Source organism: Phyllostomus discolor, chromosome X, assembly GCF_004126475.2.
Source record: "Phyllostomus discolor isolate MPI-MPIP mPhyDis1 chromosome X, mPhyDis1.pri.v3, whole genome shotgun sequence".
NCBI classification, from domain to species: Eukaryota; Metazoa; Chordata; class Mammalia; order Chiroptera; family Phyllostomidae; genus Phyllostomus; species Phyllostomus discolor.
This window is the reverse complement of record NC_050198.1, coordinates 53,155,609-53,180,911: the sequence shown is the minus strand read 5'-3', so window position 1 is coordinate 53,180,911 and position 25,303 is coordinate 53,155,609. Positions and strand designations below refer to the sequence as shown.

The 25,303-nt window shown below is 38.8% G+C and overlaps 1 protein-coding gene across 4 annotated transcripts in view; it reads right to left on the bottom strand.

Moving 5' to 3' along the window:
* ACSL4 (acyl-CoA synthetase long chain family member 4) overlaps positions 1-21,088 on the bottom strand; it is a 96,679-nt gene extending 75,591 nt beyond the window's left edge. The window contains exon 1 of one of the 4 annotated variants that reach the window (XM_028523299.2): positions 20,896-21,088. The gene's annotated coding sequence lies outside the window, so the exon portion shown is untranslated. The remainder of the gene's footprint in view (positions 1-20,895) is intronic. The other 3 variants (XM_028523301.2, XM_028523298.1, XM_036016537.1) reach the window with 3 other exon arrangements.
* Positions 21,089-25,303: the final 4,215 nt, after the last annotated feature.

Sequence of the window (25,303 nt, the reverse complement as noted above, 5' to 3'; positions counted from 1 at the left end):
ATAGTCTGTGACTAGTACAGTTTACTAAGAAAGATTTTATTTACCTAGGCCCAACAGAAAAAAAAAGATCAGAAGTTAACAGGACAAGATGCTATGCTTCATGGAAGTCTAAACAGGTGGCCAATGCCATGACAGGTGTGGGTCAGTGGGTTGAGTGTCATTCTGTGAACAGAAAGGTCACCAGTTCAAATCGAGGTCAGGGCACATGCCTGGGTTGTGGGCCAGGTGCCCAGCTGGGGCTGTGAAAGAGGCATTAGATGGATGTTTCTCTTGCTCTCTTTCTCCCTCCCTTCCCTTCTCTCTAAAAATACACAAAATACTAAAAAATAATAAAGGGGTGGCCAATGAATCTGCAACATAACTGAATGTCCTGCCAAGAGGCAGTCTACTGTGGAAGTTAGGGGCCAACATCCTAGAGCCTGATGGCCTGGGTCCAGTTCCTGGCTGTGGCACTTCTTAGAGTGTGATGACCTTGAGAAAATTAGTTAACCTCTTTGCCTCATTTACCACAACTCTAAAAGGGAAAGAACACTACTACTACTTACAGACTGTTGTGAGGCTTCAGTGATTGATGTCATCGCTCCAGCCATAACTTTCTCAAAAGCACCAAGTTTAATCTCTCATCTGGCATATACTTTTTCCTCTGCCAAGAATATTCTCTTCCATTTTTCTGGCTTCCTTTAGGTCTTAGCTTAAATGACACTTCTAAAAAGATTTCCTTGACCTTCCCATTCTATGTCAGGTGCCTCTGCCATTTGCTCTCCAAGCACCCAGATAGTATAGCACTTCAGCTTGTTCTGGTTTTTGTTCCCCTGCTGGGCTGTCAGCCTATTAAAGGCAGAAGTCAAGTCTCTCTGGATTACCACTATAATCTTCAGAACCTAGCACAGTAAAGGAACACAGTAGGTGCTTACTAAACAGTTCTTATAAATAAACATGGGATGAAATAACAAGTCATACACAGGAGAAAGGAAACCAAAGATGTGTTCTGAGTTAAATATTTCACTTTAGGTAGAAGTTTATGCTTCTTCACATCTGAGATGTATAGGAGTACTTCTCATATATTAAGAAGCTTGAAATTAAACATGAGAAGTCCCATATTCTAACAGAGTAAAAAATTTACACTGATTTTGCATCGGAATCATGGCTTCATAGCAGAGAAATAACAGCTGATTTAGTGTGTTTAAACATTTCATGCCTCATATTCCATAGCCTTTATTTAAATAAAGATATCACAGCAAAATCATATGGCTGGTTGCTTCCTAAATATTATCAGCTAGGCTAAATGAAACCCATAAGTGCCACTGGCATAAATGGGGAAGGGAAGACAAGACCATGAATGCAAAAGAAAGGAAGTGAAAGTATTTGAAAGGTTGGAGAGTAGTACAGCAACATCAGCAATTCATCTATTACGGTACCACTGGGTGGCACCAGTGCCCCGGTGAGCCAATACAGATATGGAACAAGGAGACAGCCTTGCAGAGCTTTGGTTGAAAGCTCAGAAATCTATTTTCAATACACTGATAGGCAGATGCAATTCACTAGGGTTCTAGTTCTCTGCATATGTCATTGGCATGGGCATAGGTCTTAAGGATGTGGTTTTCAGAGCCACTTAGAAGGTGCTTGTGTTTCAGAATTGGCTTAGCATTCTAAAATGCAGAAATTCTCAGTAGAGTGAGAGGCCAGGGATTTTCAGTGGAGTGAGAAGGCAAAAGAGATCAGAACAACCTAGAAAGATTTTCCAAACTATTACACTGGCCCATATAAAACTGCCAATAGTCACAAATCTGTAACATACAAAAAAAAAAAAACCCAGCAATTTCAAAGGGTTCAGCCAAATGCACACATATTTAGAATCACTGACTGAATAAGCTACTTTTACTAACAAGAGTGTCATGTTTTCAGGCTTGTTAGGGGGAAAAGGTTGAGAATACCTGCATAGTTTGACCTTAACTAATGAAGAATTAAATAAGCAAAGAAATGGAAACAAAACACATAAGGATAGAGAATAGATTAAATTATAACTACATTTAAAACAGCAAACATGGAGAGATAGTCACAAAAAATGTGAATGCCATTTAAGCGATAAAAAAGTAAATTACAAAAAAGTATATAAAACACATTTCTAACCTGTCTTTTAGGAAAATCCAAATAATTTGGGGGGTGGAAATGGATTCATATTCTCTACAGAAAAAAATTTTGAAGGATATAAACTAAAAATTTCAGTAGTTGTCTCTGGGTAGGAGAATTGGACTTTCTTTTATCTTTTCATATATATGTTTTCTAAAATAAACACGCATAAGAATTTTAGACCCTGGATCAGAAAAAAAGACTTTGGTGGACAAACTAGGGAAATCCAAATAAATTCTATAGTTTAATTTAAAGCACTGCACCAATGTTATACTATGTAAAATGTTAACATTAAGGGGTACTGGGTAAAGATATATAAGACCTCTGGACTATCTTTACAAATTTGCTGTAAATCTAAAATTATTCCATAATGACATATTTAATTTTTTAAAAAATAAGCCATGTGTTAAGATCACATTTTAATAATCTAGAAGAATCAATTTGCTTAAGAGATACCTACATATAAACAATATGTTAGAATAAAACTTCTCTGGTAATAAGTCACTAGACTTTCTAGCATGACAATAGAAAGCTGTATAAAGACTATTCTAGAATATGGCCTCTCCAAAATATGAAAGTGATGTCACCATATTGGGCACAGACTCACTGATGCAGAAGAGGTTAAGTCTCTGTTTTCTTTGATTTTTAAAACATCATTGCTGAAGATTATCAAAATAACATTTCCCAAATCCTGGACAGTGAGAGGTGCAGGCACATGCATTTGTCTAAGAAATATTCACTGAACATACATTATGACCTGTCTTCGTAGAGCTTACTATTCAATAGATAATACCTTAAGTGAACATTAGGCTAACACAGAGAGCAGACATATAGGTAGAATAGGAAAGGAGAGTCACCCCTGAGGCAACCCCTCAACCCTATAATAATATGCCCAACAGACATTATATATTTTTATAAAACTAATAATAATAGCCACCCTCTGGGGTTATCCAGCAACAGGTATAAGCAGGCATACCTGTTACTGTTTATGTATCAGCTGGCTTGCCTAAACACAAATTTTTAAAAAAATCATCCTTCAAATATTAGGGAAAGAAATACACAGAGCTATAAAATACAGTCAGCCATCTAAACCAACTTGATCAATTTCATTTGTGGACTACTGGAAGCTGTTATAAACAACACTACCTACTGATTATAATACTACTCCAAGTGCAAAATTTGGAATAGGTTAATTCCACTGTGGAACACACCCAATGGAGGAGGTCTCATTACTTGGAGGTTTCACTACTTAAATATTTAAAATGCCTCAATGAAGCACTTTTGCATAGGATGAGATCCAAAATAAGAATTTCAAGAACATATTTAAGAGAAGCACCAGAGTACTAAAAATTGCCCAGCAGAGCAGGAGCCTTTCCCCATCTCAGTGAAATATTGTTTAAGGAAGGGGTTACTATCCTGTACAAAGGTCAGCCAAGACACCAGCTACAGTTTCAACAGTATAGCTTTTTCCTACTAGTAGACATTGCCCATTTATCCCTAAAGCATTTAACTTCTGCATCTGCAATGCAATTTTGCTTTTAAGATATTTCTCTGCAGCTATTTCTGCAAATATTTAATCTAAAACATCACCTTTAGATTATAATTCAATCCTCACAGTATCTGCAACCAATGTGAGCAGCAGTAACAGCTAAGAAGGTGGTTTGCTGTCTCATGTCTATGGGGCAATCTGCTGTTTATTCTTCAAAAGCAAAACTAAGGTCAACACAAAGGAAGTTTTCAAAGCAAAAGTGTTCTCTTGCTATCCATCTCAAGGTCTGGTGGTTATGTGACAGTGTTTTAAGGCAGTGATCTTCAACCTTTTTCATCTCATGGCACACATAAACTAATTACTAAAATTCTGTTTATTATATGTGTTGCTAATCTGACAAAAAATAGGTGTAATTTTGATTCATTCATACTGAATGGCTACTGTTGTATTGACTTGTCATTTTTTTAAAGATCCTCAACCAAAGACATGCTCAGTGATTTTAGAGGAAAGGAGAGAGAGAGGGAGAGAAACACTGATGAGAGAGAAGCATTGATCAGTTGCCTCTCATATGCGCCCAACCTGGGACTGAACCCACAACCCAGGCACATACCCTGACTGGGAATCGAACCTGTGACCTTTCAGTTTATGGAACAATGCTCCAACCAACTGAGCCACACCAGCCAGGGTGACTGCTGTCATTTTTTATTTCACAATCTAAGGGAAAAGAGGTCAGTGCCCCTGATTAAATAGTCAGGTATTGCATATTTTAAAAACTCTTGAGGCACACCAGTTGAAAATCGCTGTCTTAAGGTATTATCAAAATGCTTCCAACACCCCCTTTTATGGTTTACTGGGCTGGTATGCCTGAAATTAGAGGGGAAAGGCATTGAGGTTCAGTGCCTGGTACCAAGTTCAGGCAACATCCTGGCCTTCCAACAGCAATGGGGTGGTGCTGCTAAAAATAATAAAAAGTTTGTTTGTTTTTAAAAAGGGTCTAGCAATAGTAGGACATGGCCTCAGATCTGGCGAAGTACCAAACTCCATCCTAAACAAACTCCTGATCACTCTTCCCAATGCAAAAGGAATAATCTCATGAGAAAAATGTTATGACCTCGAAAAGTGAGTGGAAAAAAAATTGACCTCAGTGTTACATTAGCTAAGAATGATACAAAATTAGAGAAATCAACAAGGTTGAAAACTAATTCTTTCAACCAAAATTAGCTGCTTCAAAATGAGTAGCTCACATCTCAGTAGGTCATTAAAGTAACACATATATGTTTATAACAACAATCCCACCTTTGAGAACTACAAGTAGCATCTTGACTCAATAGGTGCAGATTTCCAGTGGAGGCTGCTTTTAAACACTGCAGGGCTTCTCACTATGTATACAGTAAATCCTCACTTAACATCCTTAATACGTTCTACAACTTTAAGCAAAACCATATATAAGCAAAGCCACTGTTATCATAGGCTGATTGATAAGAGTTAAGTTCTAACAGCAACTCACAACATAGTAATGAAACAACACTGAATTAAATGACACGACTTGAGGACCTACTATACACTTAACTTAAGGAACCCCATAGACTATAACTTGTTTTTAAAATATGTCTCTAAAGTACAAACTAGAGTTGAGATTCCCGGTTTTCAAAACTCACGGTCCACTCTGGCTATAGACCATAAATTCACTGCCACCCACTCCTCCTTTGGTAATGCTCTAGTATAGCATCCACCTCCTCTTCCCTGACATAAGTACCCTAAGCAACATGTACCTTCAAACAAAGGCAGGGAGGAGCTACTCAAGGGTCCTCATTAGTTGAGGTGAATTAAAAACAAGATTGTAAGCAAGAACTTTCTCCATAAAGAGTTTTGAAAATAAAATACAATCTTTAGGGTTAAGGGTTCTTTGAGAAAAAGACCAGCTGTATGAAAATTGTGTTAGGAACAAATGTCCCATTTTACCAAAGGTTATGATTGCGACCATAAGCCAATTACTCTACTCCAACATGTCATGTAACCAAAAAAACAATGGCCTAAATGTAGGGCACCATGGAGGTAAGACAGAGATTGTGGGGCTATGTGAGCACTGGAATGTTCTGCCAAGGGCCAGAGGTGCCAGTCTTATAGAGTACTTATGCCTACAGCAGCTCCAGGGTGACCCCCATGGAGATAGGGCTCAAGACAGCTAGCAGGGCTGGTGTCAGTGTCTTTATATCTCCACTGAATACTTGGTACTCCTGGGGTCATGAATCATCCCTCATTCAGTTCTACCCACTCAATAACAAAAGAAATGCTGTAAAAGTGCTGTGGAAACTCCATTTCAACACAAATAAAAAAGGAGTTCTGGCCAAGATAGAGGCGTAGGTAGAAACCCTTCACTCCCTCGCACAACCAAAAGGAGGATAACAACCAATCTAAAATCAATAAACAACCAACATCGCCAGAAAATCAAACTCCATGGAACTCCAACAACCAAGGAATTAAAGAAAAACACAACCAGAAAAACCAGACCAGCAAGGCGGGGGACCACTGGCCAACTCAGAAAAACCTTGGCAAAGAAGCAGCCTTGGTGTCGGGGCTGGCTGCCTAGCTGGGCAGGCTGTGCAGCCAGGGCTGACTTAAGGGGAAAACTGAGACTCACAGCTGACTGTGGGCTATGGCTGGGGTTGCCACAGTGGATGATACTCCCAGTCTCACACGAGGCTAGAGAAGAGCAGGCCAGCTGCAGTGTTCCCTCTCTGACCCCTCCCCCACAGGCAGAGCGGCACCCGCAGCAAAGAGGGTTGCCCAGCCAGGGTGAATACCTAAGGCCCCACCCCCTTACAACTTATCAGGAGCACCAAGACAAAGAAATATGGCCCAAATAAAAGAACAGAGCATAACTTCAGAAAGAGAACTAAGCAAGGAGGAGATGGCCAACCTATCTGATGGAGAATTTAAAGTCCTGGCAATCAAAATGCTCACAGATCTGACTGAGCTTGGTCGAAAAATGGTTGAAAACAAAGGAAGGATACCCAAAGTGAAATAAAGCAAAAAATTCAGAGAACCAACAGTGACAGGAAGGAAACCAGGACTCAAAACAATGAGTTGGAACAAAAGGAAGAAATAAACATCCATCCAGAAGAAACAAGAATTCAAAAAAAATGAAGAGAGGCTTAGGAACCTCTGGGACAACTTGAAACGTTACAATATCCGAATCATAGGGGTGCCAGAGGAGAAGAACAACAGCAAGAAATTGAAAACTGATTTGAACAAATAATGAAGGAGAACTTCCCCATTCTAGCAAAGGGAACAGACTTCCAGGAAGCCCAGAGAGTCCCAAAGAAGTTATAGCCAGAGAAGAACACACCAAGGCACATCATCATTAAGTTACCCAAGATTAAAGATAAGGAGAGAATCCTAAAAGAAGCCAGAGAAAAGGACAGTTACCTGCAAAGGAGTTCCCATTAGACTACCAGATGATTTCTCAAAAGAACCTTGCAGGCAAAAAGGGGCTAGAAAGAAATATTTGAAGTCATGAAAGGCAATGACCTACATCCAAGATTACTCTATCCAGCAAAGCTTTCATTTAGAATGGAAGGGCAGTCTACCACCATAACCACCCTGAACACACCGGATCTTGTCTGATCTCAGAAGAATGGAAGGGCAGGTAAAGTGCTTCCCAGATAAGGTCAAGTTAAAGGAGTTCATCATCACCAAGCCCTTATTATACAAAATGTTAAAGGGAATTATCCAAGAAAAAGATAAAAAAATATGAACAGTGAAATGACAATGAACTCACAAATATCAACAAATGAAACTAAAAGAAAAGAAAAACAATGAAAACAAAAACTAAGCAAACCAGAACAGGAACACAATCAGAGAAATGGACATCACATACAGGGTTTTCAGTGGGGAGGGGGAAGGGAGGAATAGCGGGGGGGGGGAGGCACAGGTAAGAAGCAGCAGCATTAGTAGGCATAAAATAGATGTGGAGAGATAAAAATGGTATAGGAAACAGAGAACTCAAAGAACTTATAAGTACAAACCATGGACATGAACTAAGGAAGGGAAGGCTGGAGGGTTGGGGGTACAGGGCAGAGGGGGGGATAAAGGGGGAAATTTGGGAAAACTGTAATAGCATAATCAATAAAATATACTGTAAATAGAGACTGATATTTTCAAGCTTTTCAACCTTTTGGTTCATTTGAGAAGCAGAAATAGCTAACATGCAGGTGTCCTCCACTTTAAAAAAGTTCACTTTATGCCAATTCACTTTTACAAAAGGGCTACATTAGTAACTGTTTTGCTAACAGAAATAAAAAAAAAAGATTTTGCTTTTACAAAAAAGGGCAAAGTACAAAAATAGTATGTGTTTATTTTACAGTGAGCCCTTACAGAGGCAGTGTGCATCCCCAAAAGCAAAAGCGACGCAGCCCAGTTGCTTCCTAGGAACTACACTCAGTATCTCAGCATCAAGCCCCCAAAACTTTGAAATGTATGAGCATCTGTGCTTTATCTCAATTTATTCTGTGCATCTGCTAGCAAGATGTGTCCTAAGGTAATTGCTTCTTCACTTTACACCATTTCAGCTTAGGAAAGGTTTCATAAGAATGTTCTACTTTTGGATAGGGAGGGAAACCTATATTCTGAATATAATAACTAACAACTATTTCAGTGATGCCAGCTCTGCCCTTTTCTTTAGGTTTTCTTTGATGACTTATCATCACTCAGGTACCTCCAGGGGAGTGCTCCTTCAAAACCCTATCATTATTTTTTATAATATAAAAATACTTTAAACTCATAGGTAATAAACAGAATACCTAAGAGAAAACAGGTATTTCACCATTCCTTCCACTGCATTAACTTTATAACCACTGGAATCCACCATTAATGTTCACAACATCTAACAGTCCAATCTCACATGCCCCTCTTATTAATCAAGTGAGAAATATGGAACCTCTACCCTAACTATCCTTTAAAATCTAGTAATTTGACAGTACTTTGAAAAATCCTCACGCTGTGAAATCAATTCCAAAAAGGCCAAGAAGCACATCCTTGGAGATCAGGGATACTGTTTCAATTGCCAGAACAAAAACATGAACAGCTATACTGGCCTTCACAGTAACACCACTGTTTACATGGTAGACTCCTTTTTTATAAAAGACTTTACTGAATCCATGGAAAATGATTAAAATATCAAAAAGTCTTCAGTATAAAGTAAGGTATTTCACCCTTAAGACCCACAGTATAAATCTGAAGATTTTATACTGAGTCTTCAGCAGATATGCTCAATAAATATTTCTAGATGACATGAGAGAGCAGAATACATATATACTTCCCCAATTCAAACCTGGTTCTCCAACACAGTTCTCTTAATATTCAATTTTATATACTATACACTGATGTACTACAGAACAAAATTCATGGTGCTATAGATACCTACATTTTCTTTTACTTTCATAAACTGTAAAATAATACAACTAAGCACACACCTTTACCAAAAATTAGAGCAGTTGTTTTTCCTTGAACCAAAAAATTGTTCAAGTGAAGTTTTAAAACTTCATTAAAACCAACCTCCACCCAAAAGATATTCCTAATGAATTTTAATGTTGCACTTATTCATATTATTAATAACTACAATTTAAATAACATGTTCATAGTTAAATTCAAATCAGAACTGAACTGGTTTAACATTGAAGAATTTAAAAATTCCTTAGTTATTTACTTTTGCTGACTGTGACTTTTTTTGAAAGAATATATAGTTTGTTCAAGAAACCAGTTATTTTAATTAGAATAGAATGCTATATTCGCATGGTACCATATGATTCTTTTCTCACCAAGATGTCTTTTTCACTTAGAGTTATTGATCATAAAAGATGCTCACAATATAGTGTCATGTTAAAAGGAGGCAAGCTATAAGTCATTCTATGTAGTAAGAACCCATTTTGTAGTAAGATACATGTTTGCACGTGAGCAAGCCCATATGTATACATGGGCATACAAATGTCCATAAATGGATGTACACAAACATCTGTGCAAAAATATGTGCAAAGCATATATACTCAAAGTTGATCATGGATCTCTGGGTATGGAGTTAGGTGTTTTTCTTTTTTTATACTTATATTTTCAATGCAGAAAATACATATAGCATTTTAACAAAGGGAGAAAAGTATTTTTAAAAAATTACCTGCCCTAGCTGGTGTAGCTCAGTGGATTGAGCGCGGGCTGCAAACCAAAGTGTCGCAGGTTCGATTCCCAGCCGGGGTACATGCCTGGGTTGCAGGCTGTGACCCCCAGCAACCGCACATTGATGTCTCTCTCTCTCTATCTCCCTCCCTTCCCTCTCTAAAAATAAATAAATAAAATCTTTAAAAAAAAATACCTGAGTCCTCATTAAGTACAAGGCACTAACTTGTAGCGCAGTGTCATTGTATAATATACAATGAAGCAATCCCATTGCAAGTGTCTTCCAGTGTGTAAATGTTTTATATTATTAATATCTATAGTTACTATCAAAATAGTACATGTAGCCCTGGCTGGTGTGGCGCAGTGGATTGAGTGCTGGCCTGGGAACAAAAGGCTCACTGGTTTGATTCCCAGTCAGGGCACATGCCTGGGTTGCAGGCCAGGTCCCCAGTAGGGGGCACACAAGAGGCAACCACACATTGATGTTTCTCCCTCTCTCTTTCTCCCTCCTTTTCCCCTCTCTAAAAATAAAATAATAAACTCTTTTTTTAAAAAGTACTTGTAAATTTAGAAATGCACTGTAGACTTATATAGGATAAAAAGTAAAAGTATCCACGCAACTGTAATTGAACAGCAATAAAAAAATAAAATGAAAAGTGAGTAAAAAAATAAAAAGTAAATATAAAGTAAAAGTAAAAAATAAAAAGTATCTCTAAACTGCCTTCCTCTACCACCACTCCCTTCCCTTTTCCTCCAGAGATAACTACTTGTGGTATGGATCCCAGAGGTGTCCAACATTTTGGTGTGTGGGCCACACTGGAAGAAGAGTTGTCTTGGCCCTCAGATTAAACATACAAACACTAACAAAAAGTGATCAGCAAAACAAAAGGTTTCAAGTAAATTTACAATTTTGTGATGGGCCACATTCATAGCCATCCTGGACCACAGGTTGGACACCCATAGACCTTCTTGTTTTATCCATACACGTGGTAAGGTCTTTTTTTTTTTTTTAGGTAAGTGGAATAATGGTATATGAACTGTTCTATAACTCCCTCCTCTATCCCTTACCCCTTTAACAATGCTTAGGCACTCCTATGCCAGTTTATATAGGTTCAAGGGGTGTTTTTCTTCTAAAAGCTTTATGGTAGTACATACAACAGCATATTTTTAGTGAAATCATTCCCCTATTAATGGACATTTAGGTTACTTCCAAGTTTTCACTGTAGTAAAATCATACATTTTTTTACACTTTGGTTTATTTTATTTTTAATTATATTTTATTGATTATGCTATTACAGTTGTCCTGATTTTTCCCCCTTGTCCCCTTCCACCCAGCACCCTCTACTCCCTCAGGCAATCCCCCACCATTGTTCATGTCCATGGGTCATTGACATAAGTTTTTTTGCTACTCCATTTCTGACATCCCCATAGCTATTCTGTAACTACCTATTTGTACTTCTACATCCCCTCACCTCTTCACCCATTCTCCCCCTCCCACCTCCCATCTGGCAACTATCTAGTAACTAACTGCTTTTCTCTTGCTGCTTTTAAGAGTCTCTCTTTATCTTTAACCTTTGACATTTTAATTGTTGATGTCTTAGAGTGGCCTCTTGCCATTGCTCTTGTTTGGGACTCTCTCTACTTCCTAGACTTGCATGTCTGTTTCCTTCACCAAATTAGGGAAGTTTTCTTTCACTATTTTTTCACATAGATTTCCAATTTCTTGCTCTTTCTCTTCTCCTTCTGGCACCCCTCTGATGCCAATGTTGTAAAGCTTGAAGTTGCCCCAGAGGCTGTTTACACTACCCTCATTTGGGGGGACTCTTTTTTCTTCTTGTTGTTCTGGTTGGCTGTTGTTTTGATTCCTTATGTTCCAATCATGGATTTGGTTCATGGCTTCATCCACTGTACTGTTGTTTCCCTGTACATTGTTCTTTATTTCAATTAGTGTGTCCTCAGTTTCTGGCTGGATCTTGTGTATGCTGCTGAGGTTCTCACTAAGTTCCTGAGCATCCTTATAACCAGTATTTTGAACTCTGCATCTGATAGATGGCTTATCTCCATTTTTCTAGTTCCTTTTCTGGAGTTTTGATCTGTTCTTTCATTTGGGCATGTTTCTTTGTATTAGGTAAAGCTTCTCTGACTCCATGTCTTGGTACTGTGGCCTAATGTAGTAGGTGTCCTGTAGGGTCCAGTGGCACAGCCTCCCCTATCACACAAGGTGGGTACTCGAGGTGAGCCCTTCATGTAGACTGAACATACCCTGCCCTTGTAGTTGAGCCTTAGTTGCTGTTGGCAAATCAAGGGGAGAAATTTACCTAGGCTAGTCAGCTGCAAGGATTGGCTATTACCACTGACCACCAACCTCAGCCCTCTGGGGAGGATCAGCTGTGCAGGGGCAGGGCAGTGGTGTTCTAACATGGTCTATAGATGTCCACTGGATGCACTGGCCCTGGGGTTTCTCAGGTGGTGCAGGCCAAGATCAGCCCGCACCTGTGTTCTGCCAGGGGCCACCTTGCCTGAACTATAAAGCAATCTGAGATAGCTGCTACTTGAGCTGGGCTTAGAGAAAGGGTGTCAAAACTCATTTTCACTGGGGGCACCACATCAGCCTCACGGTTGCCTTCAAAAGGCTGAAATAATTTTAAGACTATATAAACATAACTACTCCTTAACTGTTAAGGGATTGAAATTACATTCAGTCTTTTGAAGGTAACTGCAAGGCTGATGTGGTTCCCCCCCCCAGGTGAAAATGAGTTTGACACCCCTGGCTTAGAAACTCCCAGGCAAAGCCAAGCTGTGAATCTAATCAGGCTGCCACTAGGGCTCACTGAAGCCAGCTGTTGTTTGATAGGATTTAGGAGCCAAGACCAGCCATTCTTATGGAAAAGCAGCTTGGGTGGACCATAAGTTTGGTGGGACAGTCTCTGGGGATCTCCGAGGTGGGTCAAACAGTGTTAGCCAGGTTGATGGGAGTCTCAGACATGGCACCAGCCTGCTGGCTCTGTGAGGGGAGGGTTTAACAAAGGGACAATGGCCTCTGCTCAACTTGATGCCAGACACTGCAATTTCTCCCTATATGCCACTGGTTCCTTTCAAGCTGCTACCCATTGCTGGAGCTCAAAGGGAGGGAGTCTGAGTAGGCGAGTCCGTGTGTGGATTCTTTACCAGCAACTTCCTGGGTTTCCAGCAGTTTCTTCTACTGACTCAAACTCTGCCTGGTTTTTGCAGCCACAAGTTGTGGGAACTTATCTTCCTGGGAAGGAATCCTGGGCCAGGGGGCCTTATGTGGGTTTGGGACTCCTCGCTGACAAGATATCCCACCTGAATTTTTAACCCTGTGGGTGTTGGACCAGTCCATTCCACATCTGTGCCCTTCCTACCAGTCCAGATGGATGTGTTTTCTTTCATTCTGTAGTTGTCAGACTTCCATCCACCTCGATTTCTGACATTCCTGAGTGATGGATGTTCTATATTTTAGTTGTAATTTTGATGTGGTTGTGCAAAAAGGTGAGCCATGTCTGCCTACATCACCATCTTGACCAGAAGCCTTCTTCCATATACCTTTATACACATGTGCAGATATTTCCCTAGAATAGGTTCCTAACAAAATTGCTGGTCAAAATACATGTACACTTAAAAAAGAGGATTTTGTATTCTTTATCACAAACAATCTGCAGTCTCATTAACAATTTATGACACTGCCCAGTTCTTTCTAAAAGTGGATATTATAGTTTTTGCCAACATATTTGGTGAAAATGGGGTTTAAAAAAGGAAACAGGAGCCAAAATGGAGTCACTTTTGCTTAGTCCCATCACCAAACCAAAACTTGAAAACTAACCTAAGTAATCTAACCATCACTACAGGAGTGGAAATTCAAACCAATCAGTCTGAAATTTCCTGATTAATACCAGTGAGGTAATCTGTATGATAAAATCTGTCATTCCCTTCTGTCCCCAAAAAAGAACATGATCTGGCCTAAAAATAATCGTCTATTTTATTTTATTAATAACACTCCTGCCACACCCTTCTTCTTATAAATACCTTCTATATTGTGCAACCTCTCGGAATACCATGCTAGTTGCTAGAAGGGATGCTGCCTGATTCATAAATTGCTTGATAAAGTCCTTCAGAGCCTCAAATTCACTGGGTTGAATTTTGCTCTTTAACAATGGTTTTACTTTCTCTAATTACTAGAGTGAATTTGAGCATCATTTCTTTTTTATTCATCATTTTAATTTTTTTCCTAATGAGTACCTTTTCTCTTATTGATTAATTTGTAGGGGCTCTTTATATATCATGAATATAAAGTAGAAGACTTTTAATCTAATGTTATTTGGAACAGTTGACTAGTTAATTGAAAAGGTCAATTAAGGTGAATAATCATAAAAAATGTGTATGACAAACATTTCATTTTTATCAGTAGTAAAATGAACACTCATTCATCAAATGCCTGATATAGGGCCAAGAGGCCAAAACCTTTTTCTTTACTCCAGACCCACTGAGTGTAAAGAAATTTAAACAGGATTCTTAGACAATACAGAACTTCAAAGAACTTAAGACACTTCGAAGGAAGTGAGTGAAGAACCCTTTTAGATTTTTATATTTATTTTATATGAATCTTTTATTATCTTACTCCAATTGGGCATTAATAACTTGCTTTCACAAACCCATTCCAATACACTCAATTTGTTTTGTATTAAAACATGAACCTAATATAACTATCACCCAGCTTCAAAAATTGTCTACATGTGCTGCATTTGATTTTTTTATATCTCTACATACTCCACATCTCCACCATCTCTCATATCATTTAAAGCAAATCCCAGACATCTCATCATTCAATCCGTAAATTTTCAGTAAGAACTTCAATTCCTCCACTTATATTTTATCATGTTACAAAATATGAAAATAAATTACATACTTACAAAAACAAAAAGAACCGCATATATATGTTCAGTGATAAAAACATCTGTTCTGCTGATGGGTACACAAGCATACTGGCATAAACCAGCTTACTAAACAGCAAGTGTTCACTGCACAGTTTATTTTACAAAGGAAATAAAAAGCATCATTTAATGTGGTGAGTCAGTTAAGTGGAAGTCAATTAAATATTCCACTGCATATGTAGAAGCTATTTCCCCCAGTCTGTTATTTACCTTTTAAATTTTGTTATAGTTGTCTTATGCTTTCCAGATGTTTTTAAAAATATATCCTCAATTTATGTTTTGTATGATGTGAGGTGGGAATCAATTTCTTTCCAAACGTATAGCCAAATGTCCTAACTCAATTTCCATTTTCAACATCATACATAGGCATTTAAAAGAACTACTAAAGTGTCAACTTTGAACTTACAAAGGAAAGCTGCATAAAAATATAACAAACCAACAGTCTAAGCCCAGCTTGATAGGCTTAAACTACTATGTACTTAAAAATCACAGAGCGGTTTTGGGGGCAGGTATAACAGCACTGCTATTCTTGGGCTTCTCTTTACTACTCTGGCAACAACAGAATCACCAAAGGACATCAGGGCCACATACACCTCTTTCTGAGTCTCACTAGTTGTCATGCCTGTAAATTTACTTTCCCAGTGAAACAGTGAACTCAACCCTCTCCACTCATTCCTTAATGCTGCTCCTAGACAACAGTGCCTTGTGGACTTAGTAAAGAAAATGAATACACTCTTCCCAACAACTATTTTCCATGGAAATATAACTGAAATGTACTAAAAGTTGCAGTACACTTCATTAAATTTCCTTTATAACATAAAGGCTCAATGATTTATAAGGCTGATTTGTCCCTAGGCAAACTTTTTCTGTAGTGGACCAGGGATTAAATAAGCTTTTAGGGCCATAAGTTCTCTGTTTGAATTCTGACATTGTATTTTGGATGCAGCCAGACAATGCATAAATGAATAAGTGAAATTCTGTGGATGTGTTGCAACGGAAAGTGGTTTAAAAAAAAAAGCAGGCAGTGGGCAGAATTTTGCTGGTCCTTGCATTAAACCAATGATTGATCTTTTTCAAACAGCAATCTACCACCTTAGCTGTACACTTATTTTAAGCAAATATGGTTATTCTGAAGGGACAAGTAGTCATGTCAGTACCACATTATAGAAACAAATATTCTCAAAGTTAATCACTAACCTTTTGTTCTCATAATTATGAGCACATACATTTTGCAAAATATAAAGTTGCAATTCCCCTTAAAGCTAATGTTTATTTTAAGGATACCTAAAATGAACATTAAGTAGCTACTATAAAAGGAAAATATACAATCTAGACATACAAATTCAACAGTCTTTTACTCATTATTCTGATAATGGATAGTGAGTATAAAAAGCCAACTAAGTACATGGTCATTATTCACAACTTCACTACTCAAATGCAGAAGTAAGCTTCCAACGTACATTTAAGCGAGAACACAAAATTTTTCTTCAGATTATTTACCAGAAACTTTGATTAAAAAAACCTATACAGTTTTGCCAAAATATTTTTAATTTAGAAAGTGAAACCAAAATCCCTTGGCACATCATGTGCCTATTTAATTTTAAAATATTAATTTTAACATTTTACTTGACAGCCTAGTAAGGGAGAAATTATGTTTGGAAGACACAAAAGGATAGCAGGCATTTTAATATAGCAAAAGCATGTGTGAGCATGTATTCACACTCTAAGCCATCAAGACCACTTGTTCACAGGATACATTTGAACTCCAGAACTGCGAAAGAAAAAAATGTCCGTCCACATTGCTTACAGAAATACTGGATTACAGAACAGCAAGGAATAAACTAAATAACAAAGGTACATAAAACCCCTTGGCACCAAAGACTGATAGATAAAGAAAAAAAATTAATAAACTGGGACTTATCAAAATTAAAGACTTTTGTTCTGTGAAAATCACTGTGAAGAGGGAGGATGAAAAGACCAGCTACAGACTGGGAGAATATAGTTGCAAACCACACATCCAACAAAGGACTAGTATTTAGAATATATAAAGACCTCTCAGAACTCAACAGTAAAAGAAAAATCCAACTAGAAAATGTACAAAAGATATGATCATACATTTTTATTAAAGAGGATACAGAGATGGCAAATGAGCATGTGAAAAGATGTTCAACATCATTAGCCATCGGGGAAATGCAAATTAAAACTACAACAAGATATCACTAGACACCAATCAGAATAGCTAAAATAAAGAACAGTAATGCTGCCAAATGCTGGCCAGGATAAGGAGCATTCATAATTCAGATGTTGCTGGTGGGAATGTAAAATGGTAAGCTACTCTGGCAAACAGTTTGGCAGTTCTTCATAAAACTAAACATGCAAGTAACATACAACTAAGCATTTGTACTTGGGCATCTATCCCAAAGAAACGGAAATGTATGTTCACATAATAAAAAGTACAGGACTGTTCACAGGAGCTTTATTTATAATAGATTTAAAAACAAAAACAGGAAATAGCCAGATGTCCTTCAAAGGGTGAATGTTTAAAAAAAACTAGTGCATCCACACCGTGGACTGTGACTCAACAATAAAAAGGAACTATCAATACAAGATACATTCCCTGCATGAATCTTCGGGGAATTACGCTGAGTGAAAAAAAAAAAAGCCAACCTCAAAAAGTTGCATACTATATGATGCCATTTATATAGCATTCTTGAACTGGCAAAAGTATAGGCATGGAAAACAGATTAGTGGTTACCAAGGGTCAGGAAAGGAGTGAGGAAGGGAGATGGCTGCAGCTACAAAATGGTGATGGAACAATTCTGTATCTTGACTGTGGTAGTGGTTACATGAATTTAACCATGTGATAACAATGCATACAACTAAACACACACACACATACAAATTAGTGTATGTAAAACTGATGATCTCTGAATCAGGTGGATATATAACATTACAATTCCACAGTTATGCAAGATGCTACATTTGGGGAAAATTAGATAAAGTATATGATTTCTTGACAACTGTTTAAGGATCTACAACTATCTGAAAATAAAGAGTTAAAAGACAAAGAAAAAGAGTATAGATGGAGGGGAAGGGGAGAAAAATGGGAACAACTGTAACAGCTTAAACAATAAATAAATAAATAAATAAATAAATAAATAAATAAATAATGCTCTGGCTGGTGTGGCTCAGTGGACTGAGTGCCAGCCTGTGACCCAAGAGGTCATGGGTTCAATTCCCAGTCAGGGCACATGCCTGGGTTGCAGGCCAGGACCCCAGTAGGGGGTCACCAGAGGCAACCACACATTGATGTTTCATTCCCTCTCTTTCTCCTTCCCTTTTCCTCTCTCTAAAAATAAGTAAATAAAATCTTTTAAATAAAATAAGTAAATGAATAAATAAAATAAAAAATAAATTACTTCTAAAAAAGAAAAAGAAAAAGAGTATATAAGACTAAGAGTTAGGAGTGGGAAAAAATGTTTTATTTTTGCTAAAGTCTCAGCAATTCAAAGGTAAGGAACAACAACAAAAAAGGAATGCCAGGCAGAGAGTACAATTAAAATAGTCACTCACCTCCTACCCTGTAGAGTTCAATACTGTCAGGACTTTATGTCCATGATTTGACAGTTGTTGTTGTTAGTAAAAATAAACTGTCCATGCATCTATCCCTCTACAACTCCCGCCACTATCAGTAACATACCAGGCTAAAACATACAGTGGGGCTTGTCTTACCCATCATATCCTGGTGGCCTGGCCAAAAAAAATTGACAAATGAAGGAACAAGATAAATTAATTGAATGAATAAATAAATTAATGAGATGCCTGCATATTCTTTTATAGATCTTCGTCAATTACAGTTACAAGGCAGTACGTATACATTCCCTTACAAATGCCTAAAAGCCATGAACATTTTTTTTTTAATTTATTTACTTATTTTTAGAGAGGGGGAAGGGAGAAAGAGAGGGAGAGAAATATCAATGTGTGGTTGCCTCTCCCACTGGGGTCCTGGCCGGCAACCCAGGCATGTGCCCTGACTGGGAATTGAACTGGTGACCTTTTGGGTCACAGGCTGGCACTCAATCCACTGAGCCACACCAGCCAGGGCCTGTGAACATTTTTAAAATTATGGTATGCACACATTTAACTTGCAAACAGAAATAGCAATACTTGAATTTTGTAAAATGCTTCCTAATTTAAAGATTTGCACATAGAATATAATCATTTCATAAGGATGAATTAAGAATTATGTATATAGCCCTGGCTGGTGTGGCTCGGTGGACTGAGTGCCAGCCTGTGAACCCAAGGGTCACCGGTTGGATTTGAGTCTGGGCACATGCCTGGGTAGCAGACCAGGTCCCCAGTAGGGGGCGCGCTAGAGGCACCCACACATTGATGTTTTTCTCCCTCCTATCACCTCTGTCTAAAAATAAGTAAATAAAAGTCTTTTTAAAAAAGAATTGTGTATATATAAGTTGGAACTAGTATATAGAGATCTTTGAAAAAAAACACTCTAAACAACTGGTATAGCTAATTATATACGGCACAGCTTTTATGCGAACTGCATCAGTAGATTGATTTCAAACTGGGGGACTTATGGATCATCCTGCCAACCATCAAGACGCTTTTACAGATGCAAAAAGAGAGCTAAAATGATTTGTTGAAGATTATACAATTATCTAGAGCTAGAAATGAACCTGAGCGTCTCCAGCGTCCCAATTCATTTCTCACTGAATTGGGCAACACTTCCCTTTCTTCACCCATCCCACTCCTACCGAAAACAAACATCTTAATATAAATGACTACTTTTTTTAAAGGGATTTTTAGGGGAAGAAAAACCTGAATTTGCTCAACCTTTTCACTGTTGCATTACATCTTCTGTGGACTTTTAGGTGTCAAATTACTTCTCACACCAGAACAATAAAGTACTTTATTCTATAGTGCAAGTATACTAACAGTTTAATGTTTCATCCTCCACCTAAATGGCAGATAGCATGTTAATTCTTACAGGAGTCATATCTTACACTTGAGCAACTTCAAAGCAAAACATGAGCTATTTTACAATTCAGGGAGGAGGCCTTCACTATTAAAACCTCGAAATGCTCATCCACAGTACTGTAATTGAATCTCCAGTTGCATGAAGGTTTATGCATCAAGAACACTTAAAACTATCTGAGGCAAAAGAAACAGTCAAGTGACAGAAACTACTGGAAAATGGTTGATTAAACGATAAAGGAGACTGCTTACTTTCTCAAAGGGGTTAATTTAATTGCCATTTTGCCCTTATTCTGCATCTCACCGCAGTGACGACTGTTTTAAGGTGAAAGAGCAAATTCATTACAAGAGGGTGAAAAACATGCCTTTGAAGGAGATGCTGGAGTGAGGAGGAGAAATGACGTTTTATTTAAAATATGTAACCCCTTAATGGGGTTTAGGGAATGAATCATATTCTCCTCGATTTTTTCTAATGGCTATAGACATCAGCGACAGTTTTCTGTAAGGGACTGAAATGAGAGGAAGAGGAAGTGAATAAAGGTAATGCTAAATATATAGCACCCACCGAGACAGGGATAGCGATAGAATAGGAAAAAATAAGACCATGATTCTGTTAAAATTCAGTTGTTTTCTAACATACGTAAAGATACGGAAGCTGAGAGGATATCGAAAGTCAGGGCATCCCTCACATTCGAAGGGCGGATGCTTCTAGAGTAAGGGACCTGCTTACCCTCGGATACTGAGCAAGCCAGAGCGCACAAAATGGAGCTGAGGTGTAGGGTCGCCCTAAAGGTCATTGGGAAGCCGGACAGGCTCTTGATATGCTCTTTTGGAAACGGTCACTGCAAAAGGTAGTAGTACCCTGATCGGAAAGATGATTCTGGCTCTCTAGGGGTGGTAAGTGGCAGAAGAGACAGGCCAGGGTCTCGAGAACCCCAGACTTGAGTAAAGGGGAAGATACAGAGATCTCGGGGATCTCCCCGGCGCCGGAGGAGGAGGGCGGATAGATTGGGCTCGAGAAGAAAGGGAGCCAATTCCGGGAACGGGAACGTTCTCCGAAACACCTCTGGACTCAGGTGTGGAACAGTGGCGCCGCTGGAGCTGGGACCCGGAATGCGACAGGACAGGGGCGCCGGTGCCGCAGCCTCACCAGCGAGGGTTACTCACCCGAGGCGTTGTAGCCGGCCAGCGTCTGGCCCTCAGAAAGCTGGTGGAAGGGAGCCGCGTGTCCGCTAGCGCTGGGGCGAGTACGGGCACGCTGGAGAAGCCAGAGACCAAAAAAAAAAAAAAAAGGAAAAAGAGAGAGAGAGAGAGAGGAAAAAAAAAAAAAAAAACCCCGCAGCAGCACGCGCACTCGAGGGACCTGCGGAGGCGGGGTTAGGAACGGCGCGGCGCGAGGCCGGAAAAGATGCGCCCGGAGGGCGGGCAGAATGTAGACGTTAGGTGGTGTGGCTGGGCCTGCCGAATCGCCTGCGGCCTGCGGCTCGGCCCACCCACGCTCACGCCTGCGCTCGCCTAGGACGTCAGCCGAAAAGGCGGGGCCCAGCCCGCTGAAGCACTGAGGAAGGGGTGGTGCGGCGGGGCCGCGTAGGCTAAGGGCGCCTTCCCGACTAAATCCCAAGGTCTAGCTCCGGCTTCTGAGCGGCTTTTGCTGGGCTGGCTGGCCACCTAATCCAGTGTGTTTTTAAAGTCTACGCCTATCGGATTTCAGCGAGGTGCGAAATCCGCCCACTCCCACACCTGTGTTGGCTTCCCAGGGTTAAAGTTCCCCTCCGGTCATCTTCCAGCTGCCATTTAAAGATTAATTCTTTTTTGACTTTCATCCCGGTCCTTTGGAGACAGATATTACCGATCTGATTAAAAACACCTTTCGCCTCCAAGCCTGAGCTAAATGTCCCTATCTTCCTTTACCTCACCTCTGACTTCATTAAGACCCCCACTCCCTCCCGCTAATGAGATACCACAAGGATGTAGGGTCTTTACTTTATGCCTTCCATATACACGATGGTGTAATGGCAAGACAATGCACAACTGATAAGGAAAAGCCACCGTAGAGCTGTAACATCTCACTGGACCAGATCGTTGCTTATGAGTTAGTCCTACAAATGCTGTTCCCAAGAGATTAAAGAAATGGCTATTACAAATAAAATTCCGGCAAACTGTCTCCAAACTGCCAAACGGACAGGCCATAATTGCAAATGAGCCATGACAAATTGCCAAGAATATATCAATAATAATAAAACAACAATAATAACAATAAAGCGCCAGTATTACGGAGCCCTGATGCATATGGAGGACTAGCTTCCTCTTCCTGCTAGTAATGGACATTTCATTTCACTTGCTATTTTTCGGTTTCATATTACGAGGTAACGATGTGCGTGTGTGTCTCGCCGCCTCAGATTACAGGTTAGAGCCCTTCTAAAACTTTAGTTTGCATCTGAATCATTTGGGGTGCTGGTTAAAATATGGGTGCCTGGAGCAACAACCTCCAAGTATTGTAATTCAGATCTGAGTGGAGCTGAGAAATTTTAATTTTTAATAAGCATTCCAGGTAACACTACAGGTGGTTGGAGGCTCACAATTAGAGAACATAGACTTACAGCTTTTGTATTACTACTCTGAAGTGGGATAACTCATCTGTTTTCCAACAGGCCCACCCACTTATATATAGCATGCCTATAATTATTGTTATGGCAGTCCTCTAACTCCATTTTTCCATTGACCTAGAAAGTTCAGGAATTCAAGCAATTTTAATTTCATGTTGATTTTATAAGATCTTGCTGTAATACCAAAAATAAGTAATAATTTGTCAGCTATGTAATTCACTGAGTACCTATAATGTACCTCGGTTCTGGAATAATGTGGTTCATTCAATGTCATTTCATTATAATGGTGAGGTGCATGGGAACTTAAGTCTTGTTTATATCAATTAGCCTTTATACCTCATTTTTGCTTACACTTGCAGAGCCTATTACTGATGAAGTTGAGTGAAGGCACTGTACAGAGAGCACTGTCATCTATAGTCAGGTTAATACAAGTGAAATCAAAGAAATGATCCTTGCCCTCAACACACTTAGTGCCCAATTGTGGCATTAAAACACAGACACATTACAGACCCAGTGTAACACATCAATTTGTTGGACCAAGATGAAAAAGAACTTGTAATGAAAGAGTACTTTTCTCAATTTTCCTTACTATCAGTCACTTAGCCCACACTTTTTCAATCGTGTAATTTCCTCTGAATACTGTCTCAATTTTTGTTTGTATGTATTTGTGCATACCTATGTACATGCACGTGTGTAAAATATAGATATAATTATCAGACCAAGAAACTACTCAAATTTTCAAGATTTTATCATTAAGCCAGGGGTGTCAAACTCATTTTCACCGGGGGCCACATCAGCCTCATGGTTGCCTTCAAAGGGCTGACATAATTTTAGGACTGTATAAATGTAACTACTCCTTAACAGTTAAGGAGTGGAAATTACATTCGGCCCTTTGAAGGCAACTGCGAGGCTGATGTGGCCCCTGTTGAAAATGAGTTTGACACCCCGGAGTCTTAAGCTATTCATTAATACTGACAGTTCTGCCTTTTTATTGCCTACCATGGGTCACCTTTTCCTCTACAGTGTATCCACACTATTTCTGGCTTTTCCTTTTTCATTTTTTGGGGGATCAAAACAAACCCTGTTTAATTTCTTATCATCAGAAATCCTCCAGAACTACTACCCAAGAGCAAAACATTCCCCCTGCCAGCTGTCTGACATTTTAGAGAGAACATTTGCACCATTGTTTACTAGTTAGGAAGACAGGATTATTATCCTTATTTTACAGATGGAGAACCAGATGCAGTTCAAATGACTTGGCTAGTCACACAACTAACTAGTAGTAGAGCTTGGATTTCGAACCACAGTTCTGATTACTCCTAGACCAGGGTGCTTGCCACTACATCATGCTTCTTGTATAACAAGTCCTTCCCAGAATCACCAATACAATTAGAAACAGAAGAGAAAAACATGGAAATTGAAAAGAGTTAGGAAATTCTACAGTACAATTGACAGATTCAAAATACAACATAAAAAGCATTGAACACATGAAAATTAAACTGTTTGAAGCCAAGCAGAATTGAACTGAACAGCTCTGTTAGCAGGTACTGATATTTAGGACTTGCCCATTTTACTCTCCTGTAATAAGAAGCTGAAATAGATAGCCTGGCATTAGTTATTTATGGAAGGGCAGAAAACAACAGTTCTTCATTGACTGGGGAACAAACTTTTGCAAGTTAAACATATTTCACAGGTTTGTAAAATAATAATTTCCTCCTGTGGCGGAATTTATAAGCAGCAGAACTTTATAATAATATCTGCACAGTACAGTTATGTTTTGTCATTAATAAGACTTTATTTTTTTCAGACCCAATAACCAGACCAAATATTGTCTTCCATGGCATGTCTGAAACAACTGATGAAATCAGAAACCTAGACAGAAGATGATCTCACTGTGAGCATAAATAATAACCCAAGCTACTCCTTTAAAAAGTGCTCAAAAGCATACTAGTTCTAAATGTTCTTTTTTTAAGAAATGATTCTTTCATGTTTTCAAATAACCATTTCCTTTTATTCCAGTACATTTTGCAGTTTTTTTAATTAATCAGAAAACCAAAACAAATGGAAAAACATCTAATACTTCTGGATGGGAAGACAGAGTATTGTAAAGAGTCAGTTCTTCTAGTCCTGGCTGGACTAGCCAGCCCACTATGGGCTCAGTGGATTGAGCGCAGGCTGTGAACCAAAGTGTTGCAGGTTCAATTCCCAGCCAGGGTACATGCCTGGGTTGAAGGCCATAACCCCCAGCAACTGCACATTGATGTTTCTCTCTCTCTAGCTCCCTCCCTTCCCTCTCTAAAAATAAATAAATAGAATCTTTTAAAAATTTTTAAGAAAGAGTCAGTTCTTCTGAAATTAATCTATAAAGTCAATGCAGTTCAACTCAAAATCCTAGCAGGGTTTTAATGGACCTTAATTTCAGTGTCTCTCACTAACTTGCTCTTTGTCTTTGTAAAAGTGAAAGAGACTTGACTTTGGACAGTGAGCACACAATGCAGGGTGCAGATGATGTGTTATTGAGTTTTATTCACCAATGTCATCCTAATGAATTCAATTTTTCAAAAAATCAAACTCCCATCCTCTCTAAATAAAATCCTCTGCAGTAACCTTGCAAAGTGTTTTACCAACCTTCCCAAAATAAAAAAAGCACAAAATATAGACATTATCCATAAGGCCAGAGGCAAAAGAAAGTCTGGGCTGTGGCAGTCAAGTCTTCAAGAAAGTCACCTTTGGTATATTTTCACCCACTTTCTGTAGTTATTCTAGCCTAGGTTAGGGGGAAAGCTCATCAATATGGTAACTCACCTTAAATTTCTTTTTATTTTTCTTTCTGTTTCACATATAAGAAGATTCTATTTTATCTCCCATTATTTAAAAGCAAGTCAAAAAATAACAAAATTCAAAAATGTCCCTTATTCTGAATCATTAACTGTTAGAGTTGGGAAGCCATGTAGGGGCAGAGTAGCAGG